This window comes from Artibeus jamaicensis, unplaced genomic scaffold (assembly GCF_021234435.1).
Source record: "Artibeus jamaicensis isolate MK-2021 breed Jamaican fruit bat unplaced genomic scaffold, CSHL_Jam_final scaffold_474, whole genome shotgun sequence".
Classification (NCBI taxonomy): domain Eukaryota; kingdom Metazoa; phylum Chordata; class Mammalia; order Chiroptera; family Phyllostomidae; genus Artibeus; species Artibeus jamaicensis.
This window is the reverse complement of record NW_026522046.1, coordinates 2,054,614-2,079,819: the sequence shown is the minus strand read 5'-3', so window position 1 is coordinate 2,079,819 and position 25,206 is coordinate 2,054,614. Positions and strand designations below refer to the sequence as shown.

Here is a 25,206-nt window from a genome sequence, read left to right as displayed (position 1 = left end):
AGGGACAGTAAACTCTCTGATTTTGGGATTCTGAATGACTCATGTGATGATGTGGAGAGTGGTAATGGAGGCCTGGGGCCCAGGGAATAGCACTGAGAATTCTCTAAGACCTTGATTTCAGAGTATAGGTTTTCTTATGTAAATGTAATTTCAGTAAACTTTAAGCAATGATTTAATTTTTTTTGCAAAAGAATCCCCAGGATTTACCACCTTTTTTTCCCCCTAGACTAAAAGGAATGAGACTGGTACTTCTGCTTAACAATAGGTTTTACTCATCAGTTTAAAAACATTTAAAATTAACTGATTTACACCATATTTGAAAGCATACAAATAGTCTTGAATTCCTACCACAAATTTAATTTTATCTATGCTTTTTCTAAAACAAATAAGAGCCACTAAGTTTTCCCCAGGGCAGATCTTGGGAGTTCAGTGAATTTTGATATATGTATAAAAATGTTCATTATTGACTATAATAATTACAATCCACAAACCCTCTTACTTACTTATCAAATATTTATTGAGGTTAAGGCCCTACATGTATTTATGCTTTTTGATTGCTCTAGGAAGAACAGAATAAAAGCATGCATCACCCAGAAGGAGGTCTGAGGCCTTTTCCTTTTTTACTGAGCTTCACCAGATCAAGCTTTTGCTTGACAACTTGACTCAGATGCCAAGCAGTACACATAAAAGTAACATTTCAAGCCAGGTTCAAACAATCTGTTCAAATAGAATGAGCATTCATTGTGTGTGAATATGTGTGAATCACTATGTTGGGTGTTGTGATATAGAGCTAAATAACATAGTTTGTGCTATCAATAGTGCATATTACAATAACAGAAATAGGTCAAGTGTATGGACAGCTATACTGTAAGCTGCAATAAGCTTATGTCATTGCAGAGGAATTGACATCAAAGAGAATTCATACAACTGTGGGTATATCTGGAGAGCATAAAGGAAGTGGTATATGACAAGACCTTTAAAGAAGGGTTACCAGGGTAATGGTGGAAATTTAGGGTGTAAAGAGAGGGTTAGAGGAAAAGCCTGGTCCATGTGGAAAGTATAGCAAAAATAGAAATACATGGTCAAGAAATAGCAAGGAAATGCAGAGAATAGTGAGTGGGTATAGTTTTGCTTAAGTGTAATGAATGCATAGTGGATGATAAAGCTAGAAGTGGGGTCACATGAAGGATGGAAACTTTGAATGCCAGTGCAAAATGATTGTATATGCTTGGTAACATGGAAGCTACAGCTTAATTTTAAATGAAGAAGTGAATCCATTTAACAGATTGGATTCACTTCTGAACTGATCCAAAAGAACTGAAAGAAAAAAAACAGCTTCATGCCTCAAAGTCTTTTGTGGGACAAAGACTTAAATGTAATTATTTTATTTTTTAAAATATTTATTTATTTATTTCTAGAGAGAGGAGAAGGGAAGGAGAAAGAAAGGGAGAGAAACCTCAATGTGTGGTTGTCTCTTGTGCATCCCCAGCTGGGGACCTGGCCTGCAACCCAGGCATGTGCCCTGACTGGAAATCAAACCGGTGACACTTTGCTTCACAGGCTAGCACTCAATCCACAGAGCCACACCATCCAGGGCTAGATGTAATTACTTTAACATACTTATGAATACTGAGCTGGGGCACCTTGTTCAGAAAGCTAAGGGATCACAGAAAGTTTCTTAAAGGAAATGAGCCTTAAGAATTGAATAAGGGCTTTCTAGGTTGAAGAAGTGAGAAATGCTGTTCCAAAAGACCCTTGAAACAGTTGGTGTGATTTTTAACACAAGAAACACCTGGTTGAGAGATTTCTGGTGAAGGATGGGAGTAGGACAAGGGAGGAAGGGAGAGAGTTAGGAGGTTGCTGCAGTTGAACAGGGAAGACAGTGAGAGCCTGCACTATTTGAGATGGATGGGAGGATGAAGAGATGGTTCTTCTACAAAAGAAGCAGTAGCAACAGATGTTGATTAGATGTTGGAAGTAGGGTCTGGGGTGGGCACTACAGAAGGGAAAAGCATGAGAGAAGGCACCAGAAATGGCTATGACTGGGAGCCTGGAAGGCAAGGAGAATGTACTGTTATTGGGAGGAGTGCAGCAGTCAGGAGAAAGAGCTTCAGGGGAAATATGTGGAATTCAGTGTTGGGTCACTACTAGAAAGCAAAGTAAGCCCATTTTTTAAAAAAAGAAAAGGTCAGGAGCAAAATTTTTGGGGCTATTGATATAATAATGTCTTTCTTTTGTCTCTTGGGAAATCTCAAGCCATAGGAAACATGCTGAAATATTGCCTTAAGCACACACTAAAGTATTGATGTTTAAGGCAAAATGATCATGTATATTAACTACAAACTGTATAAACCATACCTTGTTGATAATTCCTACATAGATGATGCTGGACTTAAGGTGGTGTTATGTCCTAATACAACTATCGCAAGTTGAAAATGTCATCAGTCGAAGATGCATTTAAAAGACCTAACCCAACGAGTTCCAGAGCTTAACCTAGCTGACCTTCGACGTGCTTAAAACATGTACATTGGGCTACAGCTGGGCAATTACCTTGAGTTTCATCTCAAGAGAGTAACTACCTTCCTCTTCCTCTTACCAGGAACAGATGACACATTCAGGTTAACGTTTCGTAGATGTGATGGGATTCAAAAACACAAAACAATATCCAAAAAACCCTACTGGCAACACAGTGCACTAAACAATATGGGTTGTTTATCCTTGCGATTGCAGATCGCATGGCTGACCGGGAGCTGTGGTTCCCTGGGGTTATTGTACCTTATGTCACAATCCCAGGAAAAGGTCAAAATTCAAAATCTGAAGTATGGTTTCTACTGAATGCACATCACTTTTGCACCACTGTCAAGCTGAGCCATTCTAAGTAGGGGACAGTCTGTACTCTTCTTTGCCTTGGTTTATGGATGTTCTAAATAATACCTTGGGATTATTTACGATGACAAGTTGGCATTTTTCAGTAAGCTGCTTTCTCGGAAAGGGACCAACAGAGGCAGGGTTTTCTCGAAACACCTAATTTTCATCTCTTCCTCCTTTCTTTTAGTTAGTGGGTAAAATTAGTGACTAGTGGACCGCATGTATACATTTAATGACCCCCCACATGCCTTAGGGATGAATCATGGTGGCCTCCTCATTACTTCATTTCCAACTCCATTTCTGTCTCCACTGTAATTGCAGCGCTGGGTGAGACGCTGCTCGAGGAGGAATTAGCTGAACTGTGGTGGTTTGGCAACAGAAGGATGGAGAGGAAATAGCACGGAACAGGAGGTTTGTGTAAAACCTGTAGCCTTGTGGCTTTCTGCCCAAGCAAGGCAGCTTCCCCTACGGTTTCCAGCCCTCGTAGGGCTTTGAAGGCACTGAGTGTGAGACAGAGATAAGTCTGCATGATGTATTTGCCCCCAAATGTGATTATCTGCACGTGAAGAAGCACCTTAAATACATACATATGAACACACCTCATACTCTAGGATCTAAGAGGAATTTTAAAATCACATTCATGTTTCAGAAAACAAAGAAAGGAGAGGAGCCAATTTGGGTGGTCTGGCAGTTTGCTGGAAAAAAAGAATGCAGATAGCAGGATGAAGTTAAGAATGAGAAAATGACATAACTCAATTCTATCAGAAGCAAGTGCTGTTTTTTAATGTCCTTTTTTGTTGGTGACTCAAGCCTCCCCAAATCAAGATGTTTCATTCATTAAGACTTTGCAGTGGGTACACATTTGACCAGTGTACAGAGCATAGAATACTAAATAAACAAAAGTTTATAGGCTTGAAGTGCTAAAAGTGAATTAATTAGGGAGATCAATTGTTGGAAAATGACTGATGCATGGACTAGTTAAAAAGAAAATGTGTTGAGGAGCATAGGTAGCATTGACCCATAGTAATTCTAATGAATTACTGTACATCTTTTCTAGTCCAATTGCATACTTTATGTTGGAATCACTATTACATGGGCTGGCAAGTGGCTCACTGGTATGTGTCCCAACATGTTCAGAAATGGGGAAATCACTGTAGCCACATAGAAGCCTAATACTTCATATTCATAAATACATTTTCAGATTTATGAACTATAAACTATGTGCTTTCTCAGATGTGTGTCTCCAGGATGATTGACCCTCTTCACAGAGGATATTCACTCATATCAAAGATCTCTCCACCACCGTGTCTCCCTTGTACCCTTGGTCACTTGACTTAAAATCAGTGCCTTTCTTTCCCTGACCCTTTGTCATTGTGGAGTTAATATAACTCTGTACCCCATGACTCAGAAGCTGTGAATGGCCTGGATAACCTATGCTTGGATCATTAGATTTAGTGATCCCAAGGTGAACATTTGGGGAGTGGTTTCTGCTCCCCTGGGTTGTGAGAGAACTTCAGGGGTCCAGAGGTCAGGAGGAATCTGCACTGTCATAGCCCTGGGTCTTCTGGCCCAGGACAAGGTGTGGAAGCTGTTGCTGAAAAGCAGACTAATTTATAAGCTGAGCAGATTGCTCACCCAGACCCCCATAATGTCTTATTGCCGTAATATGGTAAATATGATGCTATGAACATTGTCTGTTTCTATCCATCTTGTCATAGCCCATTGCTAATTAAATAGGCTACCTACGGTATCATGGAAGAAGAAGAGTGCCAAGCACCTATGCTCTGTGTTCTTATGAAGTATGCACAGAATACAAAATAATAGGACTCCTCAAGTCAAACCTTTCAAGATGTATTTGAGGTGAGGTATATTCTAGGCTGAAAGTCAGCAAACATTTTCCCTAAAGATATAAATGTATTAGACTTTATGTTCCATACAGTATCTCTCACAACTACTCAACTCTGCTGTTACAGTGTGAAAGCAACCACAGACGATACATAAATGAGTGAGTGAGGCTGTGTTTCAATGATGCTTAAAAAAACAGGAAATGAGCCAGATTTGGCCACAGGCCCTGGTTTGCCAATCACTGCCCCAGAGGGTGGACAGTTAGCATAGTGGAGGACAGTCCTTGGCAGCCTATAGTGAGGCCTGTTCTGGCCTGTTCAACATTCCTACGTATGATTCAGTTGATCGCAGAGGACACACCTGGAAAAGCTGCAGGTTTCAGGAAACTGGTGTTCTGTAATATATTTTGCAACATGATTACGGTGCAGAAAGAGGCGGTTATAGCCTCGTGACTAAGAGCATTGACTTTGGAGTTAGATGAACCTACCTTGAAACTGTAGCTTTACCATTTTCTACATGGGGGAATTCTCTTTAATTTGTGTAAGTTATTTAGCCTGTCTGTTTTTTTTTCACCTGTAGAATGAGCATAATTTTATTTGTGTCAAGAGTTGTTGCTATATAAAGTACATGTGGCCAAAGCCAAAGGGAATAGGTTTGAGGGTGGGAGGTGGGGATAGTGGGGGTGAGGGGACATGGTGGGGTGAAAATGGAGACAGTCGTACTTGAACAACAATACAAAATAAATAAATAAAAAATTTTGTGCAAGTTTAAAATTATACGACATATATGCATTGTTTAATGCAATGTCTGATGCATAGTAAGTGCTCAAAGAAAGGCTGTATGAAAAACTTCACTGGAGCCCTGCACCCCTAGCTGACCAGGTTCTGAAGCTGGCAGGATGAATGTGTGGGTGGCATACAGGGAAGTCAACCCTGAACTTGAGTGATGAGTAGTTGGGACATCTGGCTGGCCTGCATCGTCTTGGTGGGACTGCTACATGTGATTCTATGCTGCATTCCTGTCGTCTGAACCCTGACCGATGTCATCCATAGCTTGTCATTGTATGTCTTCAACATGGGGTGAAAAGGATACCCTTTGAGACCCCTGACCAAGGAAAGGCTTACTACTGACATGCTCTGAACAGAGGGATTATGGGCTCCAATTTACCACTTTCTGCCAATTCCTCAGCATCTCTCCTATTGTACTTTTGGTACTCTATCTTCTAGCCCGCTTCTACATCAAGTATGATGCTTCTCAATTCCTCATCTACACAGCCTCATTGCTCAGCATACTGTTGCCCAAGTTGCCCCAATTCCATGGTGTTCAACTCTTTGGCATCAAATACTAAGAAATGGGGCTGAAGACAACCTTGGAACAAAAGGTTGTAACATCTTTTCTTCTTCATATTGTTTTTATATCTTGAAAGCCTGAGAACTATTCAAGTATTCCCAAACTCCCAGGAAGAGAATATATTGAAAAATGGGGCTTCCTGGGCCTACCCCTGCTAGGAACAGGCTTCTCTGAACCAGGAAAGGCAGGGGAAATAAGGGGCAATCCACTCTCCTCCACAATAGGAGACCATATTTGGCTAGTTTGTTTGGTGATTCAGTTTTGCCGTATCTTTTACCCCCATCCTCTTCCACCCCTGTTTGGCTGTGTATTTTCTTTATAATAAAGGTAACTTTTTTTTTTTCAAAAAAAAATGAAGGAAAAAAAAACCCCTCACTGAATCAAGAAATAAAACAAAGGAATTCATCTGGTTTGGAGGAGAAATGGCATAAGCTGATCCATCACACAGAGGCAGACCTCCCTGTCTACTAGTGCAGGTTGTGTCTAGAGACTCATCGTCAACCTGTAGTTTGTGACTTTGGATGGAACAGGGCACAGAGGTAATTCCCTCTCTAAGGAGATATTTGTGGAAGTTACAGAGGGGAATGTCTGAGTGAAAGAGTGAACTGGATTCAGCCCTTCAGCTAGGCAAATGAATTAGGAGAAGAGGTCTCAAATAAAGAATGAGAATACTCTTGTAGATCACAACTTTGTATCTGGAAGATCTCTGAGCTGAATCTGTAGCCACTTTCTCTTATCTCTATGGTTGGGTGGAATTCCTACTGCAGAGGAGGGGAGGGAGTAGTGGCATTATTACACCTTGCTTTTTGCTACTTGGGCATTTTGCTGTTAATGTAAATCGCACATCCGCACCAGTTCTGTACAGGACTATCTCCGTGCTAGACTATAAGGTATTGCATATGACAGACTGGGTCTTACTTAGTTTTGGGTCACTCCAGCCTAGCATAGTATAGGAAAAAAGTTTTTGAAATAATAGATTAGTTGGGAAAATGTATAGTCTATGGGATAAAGTAAATGCTAAAAGGAAATGTGGTCTAGTCAGCAAAGCTTTTAATATGTTCACTACAAATGAGAAGTGACTTAAAAATTACCTAGTTCTCCTATTTATAAAATAAAGGAAGAACAATTAAAATAAAATAAGGAAATGGAAATTAATAAAAATAAAGGTAGAATTAGTGCAATAAACAAATCATCTAAACCTGGTTCATTTTAAGGCAAAACAAGGAAGATAAAGCTATTTTTCATATGGAGGCAGAATATTATTAGTCACTAGTGTCACTAATATTAGGCAGAAATAGATAAAATTAAGAATGAGAAAAAAGGTAAAACCAGTATTAGAGAAAAACTTAAAATAATCATAAGAGAATACCACATACAAATTTGTGGCAAAATATTTGGCATCTAAGAGGAAACAGATGATTTTTTGGTAAATATATAAAATATAAAATAATAAAGGAAGAAAAAACCTGGTAAGACCTATTATCATGGATAATATTAGAAAAATGAGTGAAGGTCAACCAAAAGTGCATTAAAATCCATATCACTGCTTTCTTACTTGTAAGCAACTAAGATACTTTTAATGTCCTTTAAATTATGAGGGAAAAAATCTTTCATGAGTGAGAAAGGACTGAGACACTCTTCATTTAATACGCACATGAATAGTAAGAAATGAAGAACTTGCAGCTGCTTTTGTCTTTCTCACCCATTCTTTGCATTATTCCTCCCCTAAGCTGTGATATAGAGACAAGCCCCCAAATCCTTCCTGCACACAATAACTCCATGAAGCTAAAGGAAAGCTGTGCAAGTGGAGACTTGTAGAAGCCTTGGCCCTTCCATGAAAATGAAGCTGACTGTCCTAGTGGGGAGAACACAGGACTTGCAAACAGCCTGGTTTGAAGCACCACCCCTGCCTTTGCTATTTCTCTTATTGTGGGCAAGTTAATTCCTTTGAGTCTTAGATTTTCTCTGTAATGTGGGGATGGTAGGATTGTAATAAAGACTAATGGATGGGGTACATGTAGCACACAATGTCGATTGCCTACCCAACAACCACTTACCCCCTTCTTCCATTCTATCCAGAACCAGTTTTATTTGTGTAAGAACTCTTTTCTGAGAAATTATATGACTTAGGGAGTGATCTCCAGATTCAAGAGATGAGTGATTGGTAAGCTCCCTTCCTTGTGAGTTAATGCTTTAGGCAGGAATGTAACCCAGTTCAGGCCCACTAGCTAACATGTAATGGGACTTACTATGACCCAGATGCTGTTTCAATTCAGATAGCATCCTATGAGGTAAACACAACTGTTAACTGCATTTTACAAATGAGGAAACCGAGAAACAAAGATGTTAAGTAACTGGTCCAAGGAAACACAGCTAATAAGTGAAAGAACTAGATTCAAACCCAGGAGTCTGGCCCCAAAATCTGTGCTTCTAAACCACTAAGTAATATTGCTTCTTACATAAGTGAAAGTTTTCCAGGAAAACTCAGGGTAACTTTTTTTCATTGATTTTTTAAAAATGGAAGAAGAAGGTCTCTACATTGGTGGGTCTGCCTGTGAAAGCTTGTACATCTTTAGCCAGCTTGCTACCATGAAGAGAACTAAAGTGAAATGTCAAGGAAAGCAAAGCACAAAGATGGGAAGAAATTGTTTTTTTAAAATAACACTTAGCTCCTGGGCCAAACAACCCTGGAGTTGTATTATTGTGGAGTTGTGTGTGCATGCTTGTATGTGTGTGTTTGTGTGTATTATTGGGACACTGCATAATTATCTTAAATTTGCAACACAGAGTTTTATAAATATAAAATCAAAATGTAATTGGTATTTTTCATCTTCCTTAATTTCTAATACAAACTAAATGTTCATGGTGAACTTGGATTTCACATGGACTGAAGGCTAATTGAAGAGGTAAATTTTGTCATCAATGAGTTTAGCTTTCTGATCTGACTCCTATTATGCTCAGGAATATACTGCTTTTACATATTTCTTTCTCTTACCCCTGGGTACAAACCAGCACCTGGGAGAGACCTTGAAAATCACACACAGATTATAAGTGTTTGCAAATAGGCTGAAAGAGTTCCTTAACCCAGGGCAATGTTAGTAAGTATCATAGACCTTTCCAAAATAAATGAAGCACAAGCAGTGGAATTTTTGACATCAGCCAGTGGGTGAGATGGTGTTATTTTGGGCAGTGGGTCATCCGGGCACTCCTGAAGTCTTATCTTGTAGGCAGGAGTTCGTCTGTTCCTTCGGTATGCCAGGCCAACTCTACTTGCAGCTTTTACACACTCTCCCAATAGCTTTATCCGCCCAGACACGCAGTTCAAAAGGAAGAGGGAGTAGGGGAGAGGGCATTAAACACGTGGTTTTTTGCCTCATTTTGTTTTTGTCTCACTTCTTTCTATCTCCTCTCAGTTTTTTCTCTCCCTCTGTTATCCATCCTCTCTGTCTCAGTCTGACTCCCTCTCTCCCTTCCCCCTCTTTTTCTTTTATTTTGTAGGTGCTTTAATGAAACCATATTTTCTGGATTTTCTACAAAATCACCTGGGGGCACTGCAGAGAATCCCTCTCTCATCTCCTTGTTTTGATTACTTTGAATAGATGCACACAGCCGGCCCCCTTTTCTTTTTGAGTAAAACCACAATCACTGCAAATCACTGCTCCTCACTTTGCTGGCTGGTGGGAGAAAGGGGGAGATAGGCGAGATGAGGATGTGGAGGGGGGATGGGAAGGTAATGACAGATTTGATGATAATTAATATTTTCTGTCTCTGAATAGTGAAAGTCCCGTCCAAGTTCCCCAGCCAAGCTCAAGTTAAAATTCTTGGTGTGTGGGTTTAAGTGCACTGCAACCTGGCATGCTGGGGCTGGTTTGGAGGGAGTGATGCTGTACGTGTGGAATTTTTGTGGTTCCCTTTTATTATTATTACTGAGTAAACCATGCATATCTAAAAAGGAAACTTTAAGTCAACCCACTTACAAGGTGAACTAATATATTGGGTCTGAGTTACTCTGTCCATAACTTAAATTACCAGGTTTATGTATTAAGTATTAAAAGCTTTGGAGTTCCTTGACCATTCATTTTCATTTTTATATCAAACCTCAATTATCTATGCCTCATGTTTGTGCTTATCTTTTAATGTAATGGGACAACTTAGATCTAATGGAGTGATAATAATTTATTCTAATCCATTTAGTAAGTCTTCAGCTTCTTTCAGAGTTTAGGAGAAGGAATGTCTTCAAGATGACTTCCTGGTTTTGTTTTTTTCTTCAAAAAAGCCAACTAATCATTTATTTTATAGCAATAATAGAAATGAATAAGCAAAATAAGATTTTCTTATAATACAATTGTTGAAATTTTGATGCTATGAAATTAGAGTACTTCACTTTTTTAAGAATATGTTTTAATAGAGTAGCTGAATGCAGTTAGAGTTTACTGACTATAAAATTGACATTTTCAACAATTTCCTTAAAAATAATGTTGAATAGAGTCATGGAAGCCAAGAGAGAATATATTTTCATGATGGGGAATGTTCAGCAGAGACCAATCAGTCACTCATTCCATAGACATTTGTTAAAACTGAGTGAGACCGGAGACATCACACCCATTGTTTCATTTTATCCTCCTGATAGTCCTGGGAGGTAAAAATTATTTTCTTCTTTTAAAGATGCAAAAAGTAAGTCATGGGGAGATGAAGTTATTTTCCAGATCACAGAGTTAGTAAATTGTAAAGCCCAGATACAAACCTAAATCTCACGTTAAATAAATCAAAGATCTGGGTGGAGAGGTTAACACTTTAAATTACTTTGCTGTCTTCATGTTTTGCAACAGACAAGAAGACTGGACATGTCCCCACTTCTGTAATTAGAATTGTATTAAAAGCAAGGACAGATCAATGGTATTTAACAAAAAAATGGATACACGTATGTTACAAGGACAGGCATCAGCATGGTCTCACTCCTGCACCCTAACTCTCAATCCATGTTTTTTCCATTAAGTTCAGGAAGACAACTTTCTGCCTTTCTTCCACCCATGTCCATCTTTTCTTTCTATTTCGAATTCTTTCTTTTTTCCTAAGATGATCTTGTTATTTTTCTACAATACTGACTGCCACATTGTTGGGAGAAGACAGATTTTACAAGCAGTTTGGAAAGTGTCTGTGGACTTTGTCTTATGAATCTTTCTTTCCGAGACCTGCCAGTCCTGTGAAGGTCAGGCCTGCAGTACTGCAGGGACCCACTTAATGAGAGCACTGAAGCCTTCTTTCCTGTGTTGGACATGGAAGGGCCCTCTGAGAACATCATGCACAGCGTGTTGCATGGAATCACACACATCAGAAAGGTGTTCAGTGCTTCAGGTAAATGAAAAAAAAAATACCAGACTACATCTAGTCAGATAGATTTCTAACTCAAGCACTTCCAGAATGCTTTAGACTAATGTGCATTGAGAACATTTGAGAAAAAAAGAAGTCTTTCCCAAAGTTCTTGATCACAGTATGTATACGCAAATGTGATTATGGTTTTTAACTTGGTCTAGGAATCTTATTTCCTATAAAGAAAAACTCAGCTCTAACACATTATTAATTGCCACCTTCTTTTACCTCAACCGCATTGCCTGTCTAACTTTGTGTCCTAATACTATCGTAATCACTTTGCTGGTTACACTCCTAATACAAGGCTGTCTTTACAGTCAGGGCTCCATGAATCTATAAGTGAATATACATGTCACTAAATACTAGACCTCAGAACTCTCTGTGGCAGAGGATCAGGTTTTACTAATTTATTGGCAATAGTCAATTTGTTTGCATGTTTCTATGTGTATTATATCCCTATAAATACCACCAACTGCTTAAGATTCTCTAAAAAGAATGTGACAAGACTTTTCTGAAAGTTATTAAATTGCTTAAGTATTAATCTGCAAATATTGTGATAATAGACTGATGTGAGCAGGAATGAGAGAGAGAATAGAAGCCAGTAGATAGGATGAGAAAAGAAACAAGAAATGTCTTAGAGCCCCTGCCAGTTCAAAGGGCAATGTGATTTTTCCAGGAAAGCGTTTCCAATATGTGAGTACTTTGCTTTGGGTGCTGATGATTTCAGAGAGGAAGTATTCAGAGCTGCTGCTGGTAGATTGACTGTTTTAAGTGCTATGGCATCACAGTATCTGTCAGTTTCTGGTTGCCAGAAAAACCACTGGGGTTTTGCAATGACTGTTTAAAATATCAGCACTTTCAATGAAGAGTCAACTCTTGAAGCATATGCAAAACTCAAATGTGCTTATATTTTATATATTTGCACCAATTGAATTGATGATTTTTAAAAGAAAAAAAATCAGGCAGGAGTGTAGAAAAGGTTTAGAGAAATGGAGCCCACAATGATGAAATATGTGGCTTTATCACTCAATTTTTAAAACATGTAAATGAGCATTTCAATTTTTAATAGTAACTTTATATCAGAAACAGTGGTGAAGTGTGGGGAGAGGAGAGAGAAATTAGAGATCTTTCTTGGTGTACCTGCACATATGTATACTCACTGAAAGTTCAGCTAAATGAAATTTTAATATTTTTAGACTTGGACCAATAATGTAGTTGCTTCACTTTTTAAAAATGAGTAATATATTGTATATAAGGAGCAGGCAGTTCTATTTGTGATTAACTGAGATAGCAAAGCCAATGTATTGTGGTTAATTCTTTCTGAAATTTGCAGTGAAATTGTAGTGGGAAGTCAGAGCAAAAGTCCAAAGGCCCACATGTATTATAGGAGGAAAGGAATGACTAGTATACCACACAGGACTAACATGAAGAGTTATATACTATTCATCATATCATTTGGGAGGTTATTTGTTAATTTTCTAAGAAGGAGCAAACCCACTCAATGCTTTGATTACAAATCCTGAGTAACTAAGACTCAGCATTGTCTGTGTAAAGAGCCCTGGGTTTCTGTATCCCACCTCTTTTTTTCTTTGCCAATCTTGAACTTTTCTCCATTGTTCCCTTCTGTCTTTCTTTTCTCTTCCCACCTCAGTCAGCTCATGGATGCTCTCAGGCCTAAGCTGGGCAGAGGAAAATATTTTGAGGCAACCTTCACTTTCAAAAATCCTAAATAGACTTCATTATCACACAGGAGCAAATTCACCTTCACAAGGACAGCTTGTGGAAAGGAAAAAATTATTCAGCTCTTACTGCGTCTGTCCTCAAGCCACTGATTTGTGTGCCTAATACCTTAAGTTTGGAAAATAAGCAGCTTAAGATGGTTTTGCACAAGAATCCAGCTTGTTAAGAGGTGGCTGAGTTTATGGATGCTTGGGCCTGTGTGTGAGCATTTTTTCTCAAATCCAAGCATTTATGGAAAATTCTATCCTGTGTCACTCACCAATGTGCAGGGCAAGTCTCAGACTACAACTCTAGGCTAAAAATAGCTGATTGGACCTGTAGAAAGTCTGGGGGCTCAGTGGTGGGAAACGCTCCACACCTGCATTTCTTCCCTTTGGCTGTCTCCACCTGTATGCCCCGCAGGCATCTCAGAGTCAACCTGTCATCTTCCCCTATCTCACACTTCCCCAACAAACCTGCTTCTCTTCTGCAGGCCTTTATTTATGGGAATGGCCTTTGTGTCCTCCTAATTATTCAGGCTTGAAAATTCTGTCATCTTTGGCTCCTTATTATTTTCCTCTAATCTAATCAGGTTGTCAAATTCTGTCAAGTCTTTTTTGCCACATTTTTCACACCTAACCCTTTCCATTTCTACTGTTGTGATCTTTGGGTTTTCATTACTTCTCACTTCAATAATTATGGTAGCTTTTTGACTTTGCTTCAGTGCAGTGGTTAAGAGCATGGGCTAAACAGAAATTCTATGTTGTTTTAAGTTCAGGGTCAGCCCTTTAGTGACTATACAGTTTTTGAAATGTCTCATATTTCTCTTCCTTTGTTTTTTATCTATAAAATGAAGATGATGATAGCATGTACAGCAGATCCTCGAATAGTGTCATTTCATTCAATGTCATTTTGTGATAACGTTGATGAGATGCCATAGGAACTTGACTATTTATGTCAGCCTATAGTAAAATTTGCTTAATTGTACTTGGTTTCACCTAAAGTCACAGAACCTGTTGACAGTGTTAAGTGAAGACACATTGTACTTTCATAGGATGGTGAGGATTAATTGAGACTATCCAGTGTCTAAGATAGCTTAAATACATATTAAGCATTATGAGATTATTAGATCTCATTGCCTCCAGTGTTCACCAGTCCTCAGACCAATTGAACTTAAGGCTATCAAATTATCTTCAAATGCCACACAGATCAATTCATCTCTGTGCTCAAAATTTTACCAGTGATGCCCCATCATCTCCTTATGCTTCACAAATTGGATTGCAGGAAAGGTTTAAAATGGGGTCATTTTGGAGAACACTTGCAGATGTCTTTAGAGTTGCCCAGGCTGAAACTAAGTCAGATAAACTACTTCTTAAAATAGGGAGCAAAAGTTGCCAACCTTGGGGTATTTGAGGAATTAACTGGATGGGGAATTTTTCCATGATTGTATGACTAAACACAAAGACCACTGCAGGTTAGTTGGAAAAACAAAATAAAACACTAGGTAGACCTAATTCTAGACCAAGACCTGATTTGTAAGAATTTTGTGAATGTAGGCAAACTGACATTCTGGGTCATCATTTTTCATCCAACAAAACAGAAAAAAATAGTGGGACTATATGAGTCAAATGGAATGGTTGGTTTATAGGTAGAAACACTGTGTAAAATTTCATGGAGTTTCCTTATCTGTGAAATAAGATGCTATATCCCTGCATAGGGTTATTCTGAGGATAACATGAAAAAGCTATGCAAATCATTTGCAAAGTATTTGAAAATAGGATGCCAAAGTGAGTATTTGCCATCATAATCATCTTTACTATTCATATTTTACACCTGTAAAAGGTAAGATATTATAGTAGCATTTTCATTATGATTTTGCTATTAACTTATTGTTTAGGGTTACGAAGGGGTTCTATCATGACTCCTTTATCCCCTTGGCAAAACCTTCATCTCAAAAGTCAAGTCCTGAATTATTAGAGATTTTGGCAATTACCTTTTATTGGCAGAGTGCTTTGTTTATCTCCAAGGGTGTTCATAAATATGTATGTCATTAACCTTGAAAACAACCCTGACAGTGAAGCTGGGTAAAAATGATAAACATGGATTGAAGGTGGACACACTGAAGCCAGGGACATTGTTTAAAGCCATGGTCACCAAACAAGCTTATGGTGGGCACAGTGGACCCCTCTAGCTGCTACTGCAGAGTCTGCCCAGACCCCTGTCTATTCCTTTATGATCCCACGGCTGCTGTTTTAGGTGAGCTTCTGGAGGACAAGCATTAAAAGGACCCAGATGCTTTCTAATTCTCCAGACACCAAGCAGTGTTGAAGCATGTTGTAGGACTTGATGACTGTGTCTCAAATTTACCTTTTAAAAAATGTGAAAATACTTTTCCTGTTTTTTTCTCTCTGATTTTGAATATAACAAGAAGATGTAATTTGTTCGAAAGCTTTCTGCAGCATCAGTGCAGGAGCTGCAGAAAGGGAGCTAAACTTCTGTAATTGCAGGATTTACAACACAATATTAAGAATGATTATCTCTGGGTGGTGGAATTAGATGTAATTTTCCTTATTTTTGGATTTTTTTGCTTCTCTACTTGCCACCAGTTTCCCTCCCATTAAATTTTATGTAAAAATAGCGATTATATTAGGTTGGCAATGGAACCACATTTTAGAGCTGGTATATGTCTCCTCCACTTGCTACTTGAGTGACCTTGAAAATGTCCATAACCTCTCTAATTCTCAGTGAAATAGAGATGACGACGACGACGATGATGATGATGATGATGATGATACACAGCTCATTAGGTGGTGTGGGAGTAAAAGAAATTACATAATGTAAGGACTCTGGCATATGTTAGGTGATCAATTACTCCATGTCTACCACCACCTTTACTTCTTCCTCTCTATTCTTCAAACTTATTGTGGTTTCAGGACTAGAAAAAATATTTTGGTTGTAACTCTAAATTCTACATGGAACTAAATATATACATTGTAAAAAGAACTAAGCAAAAGCTTTAAGGTGACAAGGTATTCCAAATCTCAGTTCTTTCCCACTCATACTTTGGTGACAGATTCTCACAAGCTAGTTAAATGCTACCTGGCAATGAGCAGGGAACCCTGGCCAGATCACCAGAGGAAGAAGGTTGGGAAGCACTGTTTGCAAAGACATCCTTGGAAGTGAGGAAGTGGATGAGAGCAGCCTCTGCAGTGTGGGGGATCTGGCTCCCTTCTGGGACAGGCCAGGATGCAGGCAGGATACCAGGGTCCTACATCTGCTTGTCTTGGCCCTTGTTCTGATCATTCTACCTAATAGGAATGACCCTCGGTCTCTGTTTTAGAACTTGGGCTTGGCTTAGGCAGCTTTTTAATTGGTTTATGTCATTCCTTAGGAATTTCTTTTCTTTAAAGGTGAAGACTTGAAGCGAGATTGTTAGGAGAGATTTCATCCCACTCGTATCTATGCTGTTGTTCTCCAGGTCATAAGTGAGGTGACATGGGTCTCCTCTGGCAGCGGCTTTACCTTAGTTCTCTGTTTCCATAGAGTTGGAAGCCTGGTGTGTTTGGATGGGAGGCCTCTGCTTCCACCTCCACCCTCACAAACTGAGAAGGCAGTGGTGTCAACTGGCCTGTGGGAGCCAGCCACTTTCTTCTCTCCTGCTCCTAAGTCGAGGAGCAGAGGGGTGTGGATAATAAAAAGTGCTTTGACTCCTGAAGAAGGTTTGCCAGAGGGGAGATAGGGAAAGACATGGCAGGAAGGGGTGCAAAGAAATGTCCAGGGTGGTTTTGCTATGCCACAGACTCCTCAAACTCAGCACGTCTGGGAGCAAACTCATCGCCCTCCCAGGGCTGCACTAACTATGCTGTCTTCTCACTTACGGAGGATGCAAACCTCAGGACCACAGAGTAGCTGAGAGAAGGGTTTACTAAACAGTTTTTCAAGGATATATGCAGCTTAAGCTCAAGATCCTATTATCTTTGACTCCGAAGTCTACCTCATTCTCCTTTTTATTGTCCTCATTGTTCTGATCTAGGCCTCATAAGTTCTCCACATAGAGGCTCTTAACTGGGCTCCCTTGTTTCATGCTTTCCAAAATCCATCTTGCCTCTCAAGTTCTGACTACTTAAGCTTCTTTAATCAAAGCTGTGGTCACTTTGATATTTCTCCTCTTATTAAAAGGTTTCCTTAGCCCTCAATTGTTTTTAGGATAATAATGACTTATAGCACAGGTGGCAAACACAAGGCCCATGGGCCGAATCCAGCCCTCCACCTTATTTTATCCAGCTCAGCACCTTATTTTTACCCAGTGGCAATGCCAAGCTCTCTCTTAATTGTCAAGTAGTAGTTACATTTATACAGTCCTAAAGCTACATTTGGCCCTTTGAAGGCAACCATGAGGCTGATCTGGCCCCTGGTGAAAGAGAGTTTGTCATTCCAGTCTTCTAGGATAACTTCAGTTTTCAATATGCTCTATGGCTTGACTCCAATCTACTTATCTATCCTCTTAGCTGACTTCTCCCCTGTATAGTAGGTTTAAATCACACAGAAATAGTCAACAGTTTCTGTATAATTCTTTATAATTACTTATGGCAATACTGTATGAAGTTCTAAGAATAAGAAGTAGCTGGATATAGAATACATGTCTCCTTTTCAGTTCACCTTCCCTAACAGACGGGTCTGAGCATGGGAGACTGATGGCTGATTTTGAAGTCTGAAGTTTAAGTTTCTAGACAGTGATCAAAGTAAAGCAGATGTAGGATCCAGAAGTTAGATACTGTGTTACCTCTGCAGTGATATGTAAGATAGTATAGGTGAGGGGAAAAAAAAGAAAAGAAAAACAAAGCTCTTTCTTGGAACCAATTCTAAATTATGCAATTATCAGATTGATGGCATAAGATCACCACATATGATAATAAAATTTGTGCTTGGGGCCCACTTTGCTTCTGGGGTGTAAGAGAATGAACAAAGACAAAACTGGAATGATAAGCTACCATGATTAAAATTCTCTGTATCCTCCAATATTTTGGGGAGGAGTTTGGCTAGGAAAAACACACTGCCAGCCTCTAAACCTTTTGGAGACATAAAGAGTGAAGGATGTATAACAAGAGGGAATACATAGGCCTTGAGGTCAAATAAACTAAAAAGAATACTTCACTACTATTAAGTAGGCTCTTTGAATAGTTTGGTTTGAATTTCCTCATAAAAAATACTATCTGCTTTGGAAGCTTGCTATAAAAAGTGTAGATAATAATAAATAGCAGCTATGTTTGTTATCATACTAGGCCATGAATTATTAGAGTGAGTTTGCTATATGTAAACAATGTGCTTCTATGCAGAAATGAATGCTCCCTTTTCTAGGCTACCCCCAATTACTCCAAACACACATGCACACGCACCAGAAGTGGAGGCAGAGAATTTCTTCCTCATTCTGGATCAGAAAAGAACTGGTTAAAAACTGTAAGCTCAAGGACAATACTCAGTATCTACCTCACTTAGAGTGAAAGGTGAAGGAATTCCAATACCTTCCCACTCTCATGATTCATGCCTTGTATTATGTCCTTCTACTTGGAATAACTTTTTTCTTCTCTCTGAATGCACACTTCTTACTATACTTTGATTTTCCAATTGCCACTTCTTTCAGGGTTCACTGATCCTCGGTGATGGAATCTCCTTCTCTGTAATTATAGCTTCTCTTTTTGTGGGTTTCTTCTAGTAGTTTCTTAGAATACTTATTCCTCCCTAGGAGAATATGAGCCACATGAAATACAGAGGTGCCTGGGGCAGTGTTTTCAGCATAGTTCCACTGAGCATAGATTCATAAAGTGAATAATATTGTTGCTACATTAGAGTTCAATACTTCCCATCTTTAAAACTTTAAGTATATTGTCTCTGTGGCTTTAAATGATAATTCATTTTGTTTAGTATTCAGTACTTAATTAACATAAACTCTATTGGGCATCACTCAGATTGCAAAACAGGCCTTGGTCTTGGTGACCTTTAAATAATTAGGAAGAAGCTACTTTGATATTCTGAGAGCCATTTCTTTTCTGCTCTTTGTAGAAATGTATGGTGATACGGTAGAAGGAGGCTGAAGTCGTACCTAAAGCATCTTCAGGAAATTGTATATAAGTGCAAATTTTAATTTTAATGATCAAAATTTCCCAAGGGTTCACACTGCTATACTAAGCATGGTGCAGGATTAATTAAAGACTGTGTTCGAATTTTGTGGCTCTTACAGCCTTTTGGATAATCTTATAATGCGAATAGAATGACTTTTGACAGACAGAGAAATATTCTGCCACCTCTTAACTAGGTTGTGGGAAGATAATTTGGTTTCATTTTTAAATGATTCTTTTTTTAAACACTTAAGCAATTTCTTAAGCTTCGGCCAGGATATAAGATCAATCGATATATCTCTATCTCTATCTATCTATCTATCTATCTATCTATCTATCTATCTATCTATCTATCTATCTTTTCGTATTTCTATTCATCCATCCATTCATTTATTTATTATATGCTTGGGTTTTACCCACTTTGACTGAGGAACTATTTCTAAAATATGAGGGGGAATCCTCAAAAACCAGGAATTTATTTATAAAAATTGTATATTTATTCTTACATGTTTAAACTAGTTACCTTCAAAGCACTCTCCACCTGATGCAGTACACCTATCAAAATGTGTTTTCCACTGCTCAAAACAGTTTTTGAACTTGTCAATTTTGCTGCCTTTTAGTGCTTCTGTCGTTTTTTGTTTCACCTCTTTCATATCAGCAAAACTTTCCCTTTGAGGCCTTTTTTTTTTAACTGGGGAAGCAGAAAACAGTTGCTCAGGGCAAGATGGGGCAAGATCAGGTGACTAGGGAGAGTGGGGAATAGGGTTCATGCTGTTTTGGGTCAAAAACTGCCGAACACTCAGTGTGGTATTGGCAAGTGCACTCCTAAATCACCCATCATGAAACAGGCAAAAACATTGAAAGAGTCTTCAAAAAACTCCTGAAGCCAAATGCAGCCTCTTTCAACAACACCAGCTAGCACACTGACACAGATGGGTTCCTAGAACAGTCACCTAGCAGGGAAAGCCTGTACTACAAGGAGCCCACCCTCCAGCAGATTAAGTCTGTGTTTTTTGAGTGCCCCTTTGTAGAGGTACATTTTATGATGAGCTGGTAATTCCCAATGCCTGCCTTTACCAGGATATAACACATTTAATTCCTTTCACTTTTGCCTTTAGCATTTAGACTAAATAAGGCATCAAGAGGGTTTGTTTGTTCTGCCTTGTAGTTTCTGATCAAACGCTTCTTTATGAAAGATCAGGTGCCAAGGGGCAATTTAACTCAGCTATATTTTTTATGTCTACTTTTTTTAAAAGCCAGTTAGAAAAATCAACTCCTCACAATGTATTCAATCAGCAGCAGGCATAAAAAAGAGTTAGATATTAGAAACTCTATATGTTGGTAAACCCCAGGTGAGTCAGCAGTGTGGTAAGTTATCAATACAACTCATGTTGTTTTGGGGTAAATGAGCAGATATACAGTCTTTGGAAGGAAGGAAAGAGGGTGTTATCATAGTATATTCCACAGCGATTGGATCACTGTTGAAGTATTGTTTTCCTTTCTTGGTCTCATACTTTAATAAGGACATTGGGAAACTGGAATATATTCAAAAGCAAATAACCTGGCTTGTCAGGGAATTTTTAACCTTGTTCAGTGAGGAATAGTTGAAGGAACTAGTTGTTTTTTTATTGGTTTTTAAAATAAAGAGAAAGAGATTGAGAGATGTCCTATAATAAAAAAAATCACTATAAACATTCAAATAATCTTTAAGCACACCTAACAGTCTATTTTTTTAATAAAAACTTTTTTTGAGAACTGCTGTTTGACAACTCCACTGTATAATAGGAAAACTCTTTGAAGTGCATCCTTTGGATTTTTTCCTTTAATTGCCCCAATAGAACCCTCTTTTCTTAGATTGCTACCCTACAGCAGGTACAAATTGTTGTGCCTTCCACTGGGCAATCAGGACCCCTGTCCTAGGCCCACAATGTTGACAGCCCTCCTTTAGTCCTTATCTAGCTGTGTCTATCCCCAGAGGGTGTGGCACCCAGAAGGTCTAGGGATATGCCCACTCACAGTCCACAGCCCCTCATACAGTACTTGTTAATAGGACCAGTGGTAGAATCACCTGAGAACTTGCTTAAAGTACAGAGTCCAGAACCTCAGGACCTACTCCACCAACTGAATCAGAATCCATTTTTTTTAACAAGGTCTCCAGGTAAGTCAAATATATGTAAACTTTGTCAAGCACTGCTACAACTCACTCTCTAGGTTTTGGAGACCCTAGAATTTTCTGTTCAAGTTGCCCTACTTCTACTCTGAGGGCCTGTCTTTCCCAGAGCATGCCATGATGCCAATGGACAGGAACTTGGCCTGACAGTACCATTTGGGGAGTGGACCTGAGTGGATGGAACTTGGAGGTGTGGCTGCTTGTGTATGCAAAGCTGCCACCCTCAGGGACTGAGCACCAGGCCTGAAAAACAAGAGGGAGGAACCCCAGGTCTATCTGTACTGTTGCTCTGGGCATGGGTGGCAATAAAAAGTTCTGTGGTAAAAGCAAATCTTAAGTAAAAATGAAATCATAAAACCCCAAGCTCATATGTATGCAAATAATACTATTGAAACATGAAGATAAATCAAAATATCAAGTGAACTCTAGGTCACTTACCCCAAAGTTAAATATACAAGTACACTGCAGAATGTAGGTAAATCAGTTGTATTTCAGGAAATGTTTGAAATTTCTTAACTTTGTGTGTAGTTTAGTATTTCACACCCTCTTCTTGCTTTGTGTTCCCTACCGCCACTCCTCCACCAAAGTTATGATTTGGCAGTTTTTGGTAGATGTGAAGAAAGCTAATAGGAATGCTAAGAGAATTCAGAAATTTCTTCTCTTCTGATTTACTTTCCAGAGCTCTGATAAAAGATTGCTTGCAACTTCTGCTGAGAGTAACTGGGCATTCGACACACAGCACTGTGATACTTTTGCTAAGCAGGCATCCTTATTTCCATTTTCCAGATGAGGAAGCAGATCGCCAGGGTTAAAGTGCCTTCCCCAAGATCATGTGGTGAAGAAAGGCAGTGAGATCTGAGCCCAGGTCTCCATTCTCTAAGCTCCATAATTTCTCTCTTTATATCCAAGTACCTGAAAAATAACGTGGATTTTTGTTCTCTGAATTTCACCTGTGACAGGCAGAATACAGTCACTTTGGAAAGAGATGGAGGGGACTACTTAACAGGCAATTCTTGTTGAACAGTTTGAATGGCTTGCACTGACTCTGGCCAAGAGGAAAAATGAAGTTAATTGTAGATGACATCTGTGTGTGGAAGTTTTTGCTTTGTCCCCATAATGTATGGTATGCAATACCATAAATAAACTTCCCCAGGAAATGCTCTCATAAAACATAAAGGGAAGACTAAATGAGTATCACATTTAATCTTTTGAGAATCATTTTCATTAAAATTTTTTTTAAGTAGAGAAAGCCAAATGTTCATACACAGCCTTGGGAGCATGATCTGAGGTGATGTGTTAGAAAAGAGGTGGGTCCTTCTCTGTCAGTCAGAGAGCCCTCTGTGTCTTTTGCCTTCCTGGGCAGCTCAGGCTATTTGCCAATGGGCCATTGAGAATTGGGTCAAAAGTTTGTGATAACTGGTCTTTCTAATTGCCCATGCATGTATTCCAGACTTTCTACTCTCAGTCTTCCTTGAGATGAGAAGAAATGGAAAGCAATGAGATTTAGAATTGTGTTCTTCTCAGAAACTTTTTCTCTTTTATTTTTAACTTAGCTCCTCTGTGCCTATTGACATGGTTATTTGGAGTGCTTAAAAGTAACTTGCTTAGAGAGAGGAGATGAAAACTTACACAAATTCAAGGGCAATGCATTTTGTCAGATATCCTAATTGATTAATAGAAAGAGTTACCTCAGAATTGTTTCCTTTACAATGGTAAAAGGAAACCATTTTGTAGTATTCCTCTTGGTATGAATTTCTGGTATTTTTTTTGGTAGCTTTGCAGGAGTTGCCCTCTCCTGTCTACACAGGGCAGCCTTTTGGCCCTGAAAGGCCCTGCTGTAGGCCTGTCAGGCCAGCAACTGCAGCTCACACTTTCGGAGAAGGATAGCAGACTTCCTGCATGCAAAAACACAGTCCCCCTCTCCTGGGCCTTTCTCTAAAAGTCTCACTTTCCATACACCTCAAAGTTGATAAAGGATTCCTCCATATATCTTCAACAACCACTTTAAGAGCTCAGTTTTAAACAATGCAATTCAGAAATGTGAACTGATGAGAATAAAAACAACAGCCAGATCAGTTGGGCCTAATAAGTGAATACTTTTGTTTTGTTTGACTTTATTTTGTAGTAAAGACCCTTAGAAAACTGACCATGTACTGAGATAGATATTGAGGGGGCAATGAATGTTATTTACATGTGGACTCAGTTCTTGAACAACTCACATTTCATTTGATGATATAAGATAAGTATACAGGATGATTTCACATTGCTGAAATGATCACAAATGCTGTCAGACAGGCTCAGCAACTTGAATTGTTTGCTTGGACCCCCAAGGAGTCATGGTTTTGAATATTGGAAATGAATGCTAGAAGTGTACCTGAAAGGCTGGGAATGTCCGACTGGGGAAGTTTCTGGATTTTATAAGCCACTGGAAGTCCCTTAAGGTCTTTAAACTCATTGGATCATCACTATGGAGAAAGACAGAGGGTAGATTAGTTCAGGTTAAGAGAGACTACAAATAAAGATGTGAGCTCTGGAATTAATTGTCTTTATATGGGCTCAATGGAAAACAAACAACCGATTGGTGTAAATGTTTTCCTCCTTGTTCTGTTCATCCATAGGGCACCATGAACTTAGGAGGGGCAGTGGAATCAGAGAGACCTAGATCCTAACCCCAGCTCTGCTGCTTACTAGTTCATGGCTTTGGACCTCGGTTTCCTCATCTGTAAAACAGAGATTTATAAATGCACCTTGTGCATGTATGGTAAGGTCAGGAGGTAACAAATGTACAGCCCTTAGCACACTGACTGCTACAATTTAGTCCTTGCTGTGATTATGATGGGTGATGATATGTTAAGTATACAGTTTGTTATTTCTATGTAAAAATAGTGTACGCTCATTACAGAAAATGAGAATTTTTAAAACAAGAAAAATAATCCTGTGGTATCAATAATGTTAATATTCTAGTGTATTTCTATCAATCCTTTTATATGATTTTCACACAGGTTTAGTGCTGTGTAGGTGTAAATGAAATGAAAAGGGAGCAGCCGCCTTACTGTTGTTTTTTTGAAACTACTTTTCCTGTTGCCAGGTTTTCTTTGATATGTGTAAGGGAAAGAACTACAGCTAGACTAGATAGGCTCTCCACCTCTCCTTTCTTTTCCCTCACTGCAGACACAGTCCTGCTCCAGACCTTTACTCTGGGCACTGCCAGGTATAGACAGCCTCCAACAGCAATGTCACGAAATGTCATCTTTGTCAACCAACCCTCAGATCTCTTCAATGCTGATAACTTTTGAGTAAAGCTCAGGGCTTTGGATGAGGACACTTAGGTCAGAGTCTTACCTCTGGACCAGAAATATCTGAACATAAACCCTGACTTTCACTAGCTCTGTGTCTCTGGGTATTTCATACCATTTTCACAGAAATAATAGTTTCATGAGGAACAATGGGATAATGGATGAGAAATTGTTTTGTATGCTCTAAGTCACTATCCAACGAGCACATAGAGAGTGCTTACTGTTTACCAGACACTGTGAGAGATTTGACATTTTTAATTTGTCTTAACCCATATATACCTGTATAAGACAATGTCACTAAGTTTATTTAACAGAAGAGAAAATTGAAGTACTCTAAGTTCAGAAAGCCTTATAATTCAGTTAAAGAGCAGCTGCTATTTTAACCTGTTAAAGGTAAAATTTATTATCCATTGAAATGTTCTTCTTCATCTTTCTTCTGCTATCCACACCATTGCCACCCAACTTTGATTTT

The 25,206-nt window shown here is 38.9% G+C and overlaps 1 protein-coding gene and 1 pseudogene across 3 annotated transcripts in view; both read left to right on the top strand.

Moving 5' to 3' along the window:
* Positions 1–25,206, top strand: part of TPRG1 (tumor protein p63 regulated 1) — a 202,822-nt gene that overhangs the window by 146,928 nt on the left and 30,688 nt on the right. The gene's annotated exons all lie outside the window — the stretch shown is intronic.
* On the top strand, positions 5,603–6,061 carry LOC119039106 (ORM1-like protein 2; annotated as a pseudogene).